The sequence below is a fragment of the Jatropha curcas genome, chromosome 9 (assembly GCF_041381405.1).
Source record: "Jatropha curcas cultivar XTBG-Jc1 chromosome 9, XTBG_Jcur_1.0, whole genome shotgun sequence".
NCBI classification, from domain to species: domain Eukaryota; kingdom Viridiplantae; phylum Streptophyta; class Magnoliopsida; order Malpighiales; family Euphorbiaceae; genus Jatropha; species Jatropha curcas.
Window position 1 is genome coordinate 8,326,690 of NC_143159.1, and position 10,071 is coordinate 8,336,760.

Here is a 10,071-nt window from a genome sequence, read left to right on the forward strand (position 1 = left end):
TTAAAAAAATGTGATTATATCTTAATAGTTGCTTAATAATTGTTTTTTGTATTGTGAATGAAAATTGTAGATTTTTATTACATAATTCAATTTATTTTTAAATTTCTTATACTAAAAAATATATATTATACATATGTGTCCTCACTAACTTTAGGATCCTAGCTTCGCCAGTGTATCTTAATACCATTTAAATAATTTAACTTTGAAAAATGGGTTGAATTGTTAATTTACCAAATCTCAAATATTAGTTTACTCCATTAAGTATCATGATTCAAATTAAATTATATTATTGCATATATATATCATTCAATTTAATATATTATATTTTAAAAATAAATAAAAATTTAAGATTAAAATTTTAGAACATGGAATTTATTTTACAATTCCATTTTATTTTCATACAACAATTTTTTATAATGCATTTCGTTTTAAATTTTATATTCCAAAATTTCAATCTAAATTAATGCTTCATAGTACAACAATTGCACAAAAATTAATGTTTCATAATCAGCATCCAGAATTGTCAAAAAAAAAAAAAAAAAGAAAAGAAAAGAAAAGAAAAGAAAAGAAAGTATGTCCATATGATATAAATTTAATTATTGTCAATGGTAAAAATTTTAATAGAAAGAGGAAAAGATCTTACCTTGATTTGTACCAATCTCTTCATCAAGTACACACTATTATTAGCATGCAAAACCAATCTCTCCATTCATCCAGAAACTTGCAAAAGGAATGTCTACAAGAGTTCTTCATCAGTAAAGTACCAAAAACTCCCCTGAACCATACAAAGAATCCAAGCCCCATTCCAAAATAGAGTGATTTCTTGAATTCATCTTCTTCGCTATCTCTTTCATCACCATTGGAAGAATCTTGAATATCATCTCCCATACACTTTTGTGGAAGTGGGAGTCCACAAAATGCTGGATGATAACTAAATGCAGAAGCACTGAAGGACTGGAGTTGAGCACTTGATGGAATCCTTCCGGAAAAATTATTATGTAACAAATTTATGGCATTCAGGAAATTCAAATGAGACATACTTGCAGAAAGTCTATCTGATAGTTGATTCTGAGATAAATTGAGTGACTCTAATTTATTCATGCCACCAATTTCACCAGGAATTACACCACTCAACCTGTTATTGGACAAATTCAATTGTTCAAGACTTGCGAGGATGATTATTTTTCTTGAAATCTCTCATTCTAATTTGTTACTTAAAAAATCAATTATCCTCAACCTTCCAAGATTTTTATCTAATTCATACTTGATCCCCTTCCAAAAAATCAATGCCTCGTCAATTTACTAAAAAATAGTTGTAATGCCACTCGACGCGATGTACAAGTATTCATGATTAATGGTTTCATTGGAATTCCCCGTAGCCATAGCTATTAAATTGTTAAGGCAATTTGGTATGGTTCCATTTATACTGTTTATAGAGAGATCTAATGTCTAAATATTTATCAATTGGCACAGTTGCAAAGGCATGCTTCCATAGAATTGATTGGATTTCAAGCTAAGATATTGCAAAGATGATAAATTTTTCCCAATCCAAATGGGTATGTTTTCTGATATTTTGTTATCACTTAGGTCAAAGAATTTTAAATTAATACAATTTTTTAAAGAAAAAGATAACTTTCCTGATAATTTATTGTTTCTTAAATTTAGTGTTTCAAATTTGGTAAGAGATCCTATAAAAGGAGGAATTTCATTAGACAAATTGTTATTATTTAAATTCAAGAACATTAAAGTTTGCATATTCATAAAATAATTGGGAGGCATTTCAGAAAATACATCATTTGATAAATCCAATAGTTGTAATTTTAATAGAGTTGAAAAGTGGTCTTCAATGACACCATCCAATGAATTCCAACTAAGATTCAAACTTACGAGTTTAGACAGATGTGCAATGCTTTTGTTTATGCTTCCATTCAAATGGTTGTTTCCAAGTGATGGAATTGATAAACATGAAAATCTTGCAAGATCATTTGGTATTGTACCTGTTATTTGATTTTTGTCCAAGTGTAATTCCTCCAGTGATCTCTCAGTGGATCCGAATAGATTTTAGATCAAGTCAAAAAGTTGTACGTTGAACTTGTTACTTAATAGGTCTAGAATGTGCAATCCAGACAAGTTCCCGAAGGATTCTAGAACTTAGCCACAATTCATGAATGTGAACGAGCTTGTTGTTAAGTATTGGCAATCAATCATTGGGGTTAATCAGTAGAATGCCACTCAGATCTAGGTTGATTAAAGAAGAAAGACCATAAACCCACTTGTTGTTTCCAATGTCATTAGAAGAGATGGTTCCACCAAAATTAGCATTTGAGAGTTCGAAGAATATCAAATTGGTGAGGGAACCAGTTTGATGATCAATTGGGAACTGAGTGCCGCCAAAATCATTAAAACTTAAATCCAAGTCAGTTAGATGTCTCAGTTCAAGCAAGGAATGACTCATCTTACCTCTCAAATGCATGAAACTAAGATCAAGTTCTGTAACATGACCTGTTCGGTCGATGCAAGTGACACCCATCCATTTGCAACAATCTCTTTTGTCTTCTTCACTTTCCCAAGAAGAGAGGTAACGCTAGTAATCTATAAGGTCATGTTTGATGTTAAGGAGTGCTTGTCTCTCCCTTTCTTTGCACATAACAGAATCATTTCCAACTGCAAAAGCTGGTCTCACGTCCATTAGAAGGAGCAAAACAAACACAGAGAAACATTGGAGGGAGTAGTAATTGTCATGCATTATCACGTTTTGAAAAAATCAAATGGAAATGAATGGGAGTTGAAAACTAATTGGGGCAGTAATAGATGATTAGGATTGCTAATTGATAATATTACCGAGTCATGAGAGTCATTTAATTACTGCTTTTATAGATTAAAAAAAAAAAAAAAAAAAAGTTATGGACAGCACTGCACTATCAAAAATAAAATAAAATAAAATAAAGTAAATTCAATGATGGCTGCTAACTCCTAATGCACGAGAATTGTAAAATTTGGCGACTTATACTTTTACATGGATAATTATAAAATTAATCCAGTATCAATATGGCCATGATCTCTCATACATGGACACACCAATTAATGTTAAAACGTAAATAACAAGCAGTCATGAAATGAATAATTAAGAACGCAATATCAAAAGCAAGTCTTCATTTGATTTAAAAATGAAAATAAAAAAAAAAAAAAAGCAAGCCGATACGAATAATAAATAATTTAGAAAGCAAGTCTATAGAAAAAAAAAAGTTTATAGCCCGTCAGGTTTATAATATTATCAAATACTTAATCTTTTGTTTAAAGAATTTAAATCATTTTCATTCAAATCAATTCCGTCTAAATTTTGGCATATTAGTATACCTATTTTATATATATATATATATATATATATATATATATATATATATATATATATATTTTTTTTTTTGAAGGATAGTTTTTTTTTTCCGCAAAATAAATTCATTTTATTAAAAATCCAGGAAAAACTTATGAAACCCAACTATAATCCCAAATAGACTTCAATAATATACCCAACCTAGCTAGAGTTTTGGAGGATATGTTTGAAAATTTAACATTAACCGAAAAAATAATGAAAAAGAAAATAATGACATTTTATATTTGGCTAAATAATAAAAAAGCATCAACTTTGGTTGTATTTGTAATTTCAATTAATTATTTTAATTTTGACAATTGGTGACCGTGGATTTATTTTTTGGATTGCAATTATACCCTTCGTATGTAAGGGTGAGCATTCGGCTAATCCAAAATAATCTAAACTGAATAACTCAATCCGAATATAGACGAATTTCATAAATCTATTATCCAATTCAAACCATATTTAAAATAAAACTAAAAATAACTGAATCCATTGGTATGCATTTTTATTACAAAAAATCACAACCGTTCGGATAACGGAATTAGTATTACGAGAAAATATTCAAATTCAAAATTTTTCAATATATGTGTTTCTGTCTCCAAATTTACAATTTACAGTCTTAAAACAATTATATACGTATGTTTATAAATTTATAGACAATTGTATAGAATAAAAAAAGGAAAAATTATTATTTCGTCCCTGAGGTTTGCCATAATTATTTAAGTAGTCCTCGACATTTATACACATATTTATAACGTCCTTGAGGTTTGCCACCGTCATATTAATTAGTCCTTCCATCAAAAAAATACATTTTTTCAGTTAATTTTGAGAGAAAAAGATGAAATTATCCTTTGAAAAAATAATTCTTTCGTCCCTGAAGTTTGCCATAATTATTAAGTAGTCCCTAACATTTATACAAATCTTTATAATGTCCCTGAGGTTTACTTCCGTCATATTAATTGGTCCTTCCATAAAAAAAAATACACTTTTTCCGTTAATTTTGAGTGGAAAAGATGAAATTATCCTTTATAAGTTTTCATTGACATTATTGTCAATCCCTTTCCTCTAAAATACCTAAAACTCAAATTTTCACCATCTTCCTCAACCCAACGCGGTCTTCATTGCCACCACTATGTCTCTATCAAGTATCATCTCCATAACCAGATTACCAACAAAACTAAAAGGGAAAATAATTATTTTGTTGCTGAGTTTTATTTAAGTAGTACCCGCCATTTATACAAATATTTATAACGTCCCTGAGGTTTCTTCCATCACATTACTTGGTCCTTCCGTCCAAAAAACACACTTTTTGCTGTTAATTTTTAATAGAATGACTAAATGTCAGGACCCGTTTCCATGGGCCGGACCGACACTAGGGCCCAGGTAAGCTTAAGGCCCCCGAGTCCCGTAGTAAGCCTAAATTATGCAATCTATCTATATAGCTCTCCCAATTTCTTAAGAACAGTGAGCCCATATGAGTTACGATATAAGTTTATAGAAATATTCAACCATTTGGCCCAATCTCAAGGATACATAAAATTTAACAAGGGTCTATTCACGATAAATCATATCCGCAATATGGGCTTACTGGTTCATCTACAGTTAATTACACACTAATTAATTTATAGCATGGTGCAAACGGAAAGGCCTAATTTAAATACACAACCCTATAACTGCGGAGTTCAATAATAATCTGATAATAGAATAATTTATACATCCAAAATTAAACATCAGAAATATAAAGTTTACATTTATAACTCTGCGGTGAAGATTGCAAAACTTCAGTCGAGTCAGCTGCTTCCTAGTACCTGAGAGGTTTGTTGGGGGGGGGATGAGTTTTGCAACTCAGTGAATAATAATAAATAATACACACCACATACAGTCACACAAAATGCACCCTAGTATACTGAATGAACACGCAACAGTCACTCATATGCCATCATATCAGTACCCACAAACAATATCACCTTCAAATAATCACATCACGTAGAAATTAATCAGTGGAGTCACCGAAACCCCCGACGAGCCGTACTATCACACGACCCATCCTCTCAGATTATCAGTTTCAGGATCCATATCACAATAAACAGTATATCAGTATACGGATCCATATCACTGTAAACAGTATGTCAGTCGGATCCATATCACAGTAAACAGTATATCAGTATTACGGATCTATATCACAGTAAACAGTATATCAATATTACAGATCCATATCACAGTAAACAGTATATCAGTCGGATCCATATTACAGTAAACAGTATATCAGTCGGATCCATATCACAGTATCGGTCTCACAAACCCGTGGTGACCCACTTCATCCCAATTCCACACGAATAAAGCACAGTATAGTCATAACACAATTAATCAAACAATTCATTCAAATGTGCAATCGTAAAATATATTTATACGGTACCAGTGACATAATAGAATGTATAAAATGCACAATATAAGATATATGTAAATGCTATGCAAATGCAATGCTGATATGCATTATTTATTATTACTCACAGTGATGAAAATCAAAGTTCTAGCTTTGATTCTGTCCAGGAGAAGCACTAGACGGATTCGGGCGATCTAAGAAATTTAAGCATGGCACCGAAAAATAACTATATCAGACAAAATATTTATTTATCACTCTAATAATCTTATTCTATATTTTTAATTTCTATAAATAATTTAATCTCTATAAGTAATTTAATTTCTATAATTAATTTTATTTTCTATCAAAATTTCAGCAACACTTCTCCTAAAAATTTAACTATCCATCAATTAACTCATTCAATTATTTTTCAGGTTCTCACAGCCCAATCCATCGGACAATCAATCCAGTCAATTAGTCCCGTTCTCCACATTTATTCACATCAACAATATTTTGTTAATTTTTCTTTAATTCCATGAATCATAATTTCCCAACAATTTTATTTATTACCAGAATTTAATTTTAATTAATCAAGTATATTTTTATTAATCCACGGATCAACACTAAATCAAATTAATTCAACCGATCAAACTTGCTAAATTAAATTAACTAATCAAGATTACTAAAATTAATTTAATTAACTAAAATTACTAAGTTAAATTATACCCAAATTACTAAAATAAATTCTGAGAATTAGCAAAAATTGATTTATACCCCAAGTATAATTTTTCTTGTCGGATTTCGCTAGATCGGAGGTTTACGCGTGCCGGATCAAAGCTACATGCGCTGGAGGTGCAAGTGGGTGGCCGGAATCGTGCTGGAGCAGCGGCAACCGAACTGTGGCCACATGCAAGGCGGAACAGACCTGTTGGAAGAAGAAGAAGATCGCTGGTGGTGCGACAGAGGCTCGATCTGGGTGGCTGGAGTCGCGACCGAACCAGTCCAGGTGAGTGCGCTCCACAGAGAGCTTCGCTCGCCTGAAACAGAGAAAGGAGGGAGGGATGGAGACGCAACCTGTCCGAGGATCACTAGCGGAGCCACTGGGTTTCCTGAGAATGAACGCAAGGGAGAGAGATCGAGCGGCAGTGGTGACGGCGGCGCGATGAAGATCCGTCCTGGCCTGGTGGAGTCGCAGTTCGTTGTGGCTTTCTCTCACCAGTAGCAGAAACGCAGAAGAGAAAGGAGAAGGAAAGAAAGAAAAGAAGAGAAAGAAGAAGAAGAAGAGGAGGTGGCGCTGGCAGTGTGCTGATGGCAGTGTCGATGGTGGACTGATGGCGCAAAAATGGTGAGGGAGATGAGCGTTGAAGAAGAACAAAAAAAAAGAAAGGAGATGTTTCTAGATGGTTTGGGTTGATTCGATTCGAGTCCGGTTCGATTCAGCCCAAATCTTGGTTTTCGTTTGATTTGCCGATTTTCAATTGGTTTTCGATTCGTTTTATCACTGTACAAATTATTAATTTGCATTTAAATAATTACATACAGTTTCTACGCTGTCAGTTTATTAAATTTAAATGAAAAATCTTTAAAAATAAAAATTCGGGTTATTTCACTAAACTATCCTAAATCCTCTAATCAAGAAGAGAGAGATAAATGGATGAAGGGTGATGATGACTTGATTGAGTTTGGATGTTGGGTTTTAGTTTTGGTGGTGATTTAGTTATAGAGATGATAGTTTTCATTGATACGGTGGTGGCAATGAAGACCGCGTCGGGTTGAGGAAGATGGTGAAAATGTGAGTTTTAGATATTTTAGAGGAAATGGATTAATAATAATGTCAATGAAAACTTATAAATGATAATTTCGTCTTTTCCACTCAAAATTAATGGAAAAAGTGTATATTTTTTTATGGAATGACCAATTAATATGACTGAAGTAAACCTCAGTGACGTTATAATATTTGTATAAATGTCGGAGACTACTTAATAATTATGGCAAACTTCAGGGACAAAATAATTATTTTTTCAAAGGATAATTTCGTCTTTTCTTCTCAAAATTAACGGAAAAAGTGTATTTTTTTTTTACGGAAGGACCAATTAATATGACGGCGGCAAACTTCAGGCATGTTATAAATATATGTATAAATGTCGGAGACTACTTAAATAATTATGACAAACATCAGGGACGAAATAATAATTTTTCCTAAAAAAAATAATCTGGTTAATTTGGATTAACCGAAGTTTTTATCAAATTAATCGCACCATAACCGAAAAATCAAATTAATATTTATAACTAACTGATCCAAACCAAAATTGAGCTATTAACAGTCGAACCAAACCAAAATTACTCATTTGGGTTTGAATTTTCGGTTATATCCGAAATTGCTCACCCCTATTCGTGCTTGTGCCTTAAAAGTTGTTGCCTGTTGGCTTTGTCATTAGTGGGATCCATGTTGTGACGTCATTAGCGGTATATCATCGTGCCGCTCGGCAAAAAAACTTTAAATAACTAACAAGAGCATGAACTTGGATTGTTTATGCAATTTAGTCAATTCTTTTTATTTTGGCAAATAATGCTATAAACTTATTTATTTCATTTAGATTTTTGAAAATTATTTAATTTAAAAATTTATTTAATTTAATAGTAAATTAGTTTGTTTTACGATAATTTAATTTTTAATTTCAAAATTTTCTAATTTAGGTAGAATGCAAAATATATAATATAATGTTGTAATGTTATTTTCGTATTTTGAATTAAACATATAATTAAATTATAAATTGTATATGGTAGAGTGATAGATTATACTGTGGAGAATTAATCAAGAAAATCTAAATTTTATAGGATTAAACTATAATTAATTTTGTGGTAAGTATGTATATGCAAATATTATGAAATAACTGACATTGTCAAAATTTAAAGGAAAAATTGGTTCAAATTGCAAAAAAGCTAGAGTTTAGGTTTTTTTTTTTTTTTTTTTTATCATTTAGCATTTTTTTTTTTTTTTTTTTTTTTTTGCTCTTGTGATGCTATTGTGTGAAAATATGGATTCCACTAATGGCAATATCACGACAACTTCATAACAGACAGATGATGGAGGCCATAATCACAATGAAAAAATAAGTTCATTGCACAATAGCCAAAAAAAAAAAAAAGCTAAAATTGTAAAAACAATCAAAATTCAAGTTTTTTTTTTTATTGTCATTTAGCCTTTATATTAATTATAGGACAAAATTTCTAAAATTTAAGTTATTCAATCATTTTCTTAATTCTTTTGAAAACTAAAAAACTGTCAAATTTAACGAATGTATCGATAATTGAATGAATCCCCTTTCTATGGATTATATAGTTTGTATTGTAGCAACAGCTAATTTTAGTACACAAGAGACTAGAGCAAAGTAAACAGAGAGATATGTTAAATAAAAAATGAAAATTTAGATATTGCAGAGACTAGAGAGAATTTTTAGACACTCATAATTTTTATTTCATAATAAGCATTGTCTAAGATTGCACTAAAGTAATATTGCAAATAGTATTTGGTAACTGAATCATATCAGATTGGAAAGTAATTCATTCAGTTTGTTGAAGATGATACAGTTTTCCTTAGATACAACAAAATTTTGGAAATGGTCTGTTTCGCAATGTAATCAATATAATAGCTTTTAGAGGTTAAAATAATGTCTAATGAAATATATAGTATTTTAGAATAATTAATAGATAATTGTTTTACACTTAGATCCATTATTTTTTTATAAATTAACAAGCTCTACATATTCCTGTTTTATTATTTTAAATTTAACAGTTAATCAAATAACTATTTTCACTAAATACTTTCACTTTAAATTGCTATACACAACTATCCACTATTGAAATATTTCTAACAAAAGAAAAAACTAAGCCATTTAAAGGAAAATGACTTTCTATTTCAAAAGAAGAGAATATTTTCTGGATATTGTTAAATTTATTATTAATTTATAACAAAAATTTATTAATTCATCACCAGTTACGATCCGCCACCATCACCAATCACCTATAATTATGATGATTTATCATTTTTGATTTTATGCATTTTTTTGAAAAGTATTCACTTTTTATATTTAATATTAAATTATTATAATACAAAATTCCTATAATTATAAATATTTTTCTAATATCATAAATTAAAACTTTTTATATTTTTAACTAATTAAATATACAACCAAATAATAGAAAATTAATTATTTAAAAAATATCATTCAAGATAAATATTTTCCCTAGAAAGATTTTTCAAAAAACAAAGTCACCAATTACTTGTAAAAAAAAAAAAAGAAAAAAGGAAAACAGAACTTTTCTACGCACCGAA

The 10,071-nt window shown here is 30.2% G+C and overlaps 1 long non-coding RNA gene and 1 pseudogene across 1 annotated transcript; both read right to left on the reverse strand.

The window, feature by feature from the left end:
- Positions 1-666: 666 nt before the first annotated feature.
- LOC149493564 (uncharacterized) lies at positions 667-2,530 on the reverse strand (annotated as a pseudogene).
- A 2,373-nt stretch (positions 2,531-4,903) lies between these two features.
- On the reverse strand, positions 4,904-7,093 carry LOC149493565 (uncharacterized). Its single transcript, XR_016322401.1, has 3 exons — positions 6,510-7,093; positions 5,885-5,950; positions 4,904-5,181 (listed from the first exon to the last, which is right to left on the reverse strand). It is a non-coding gene; the product is annotated as an uncharacterized LOC149493565 (long non-coding RNA).
- Positions 7,094-10,071: the final 2,978 nt, after the last annotated feature.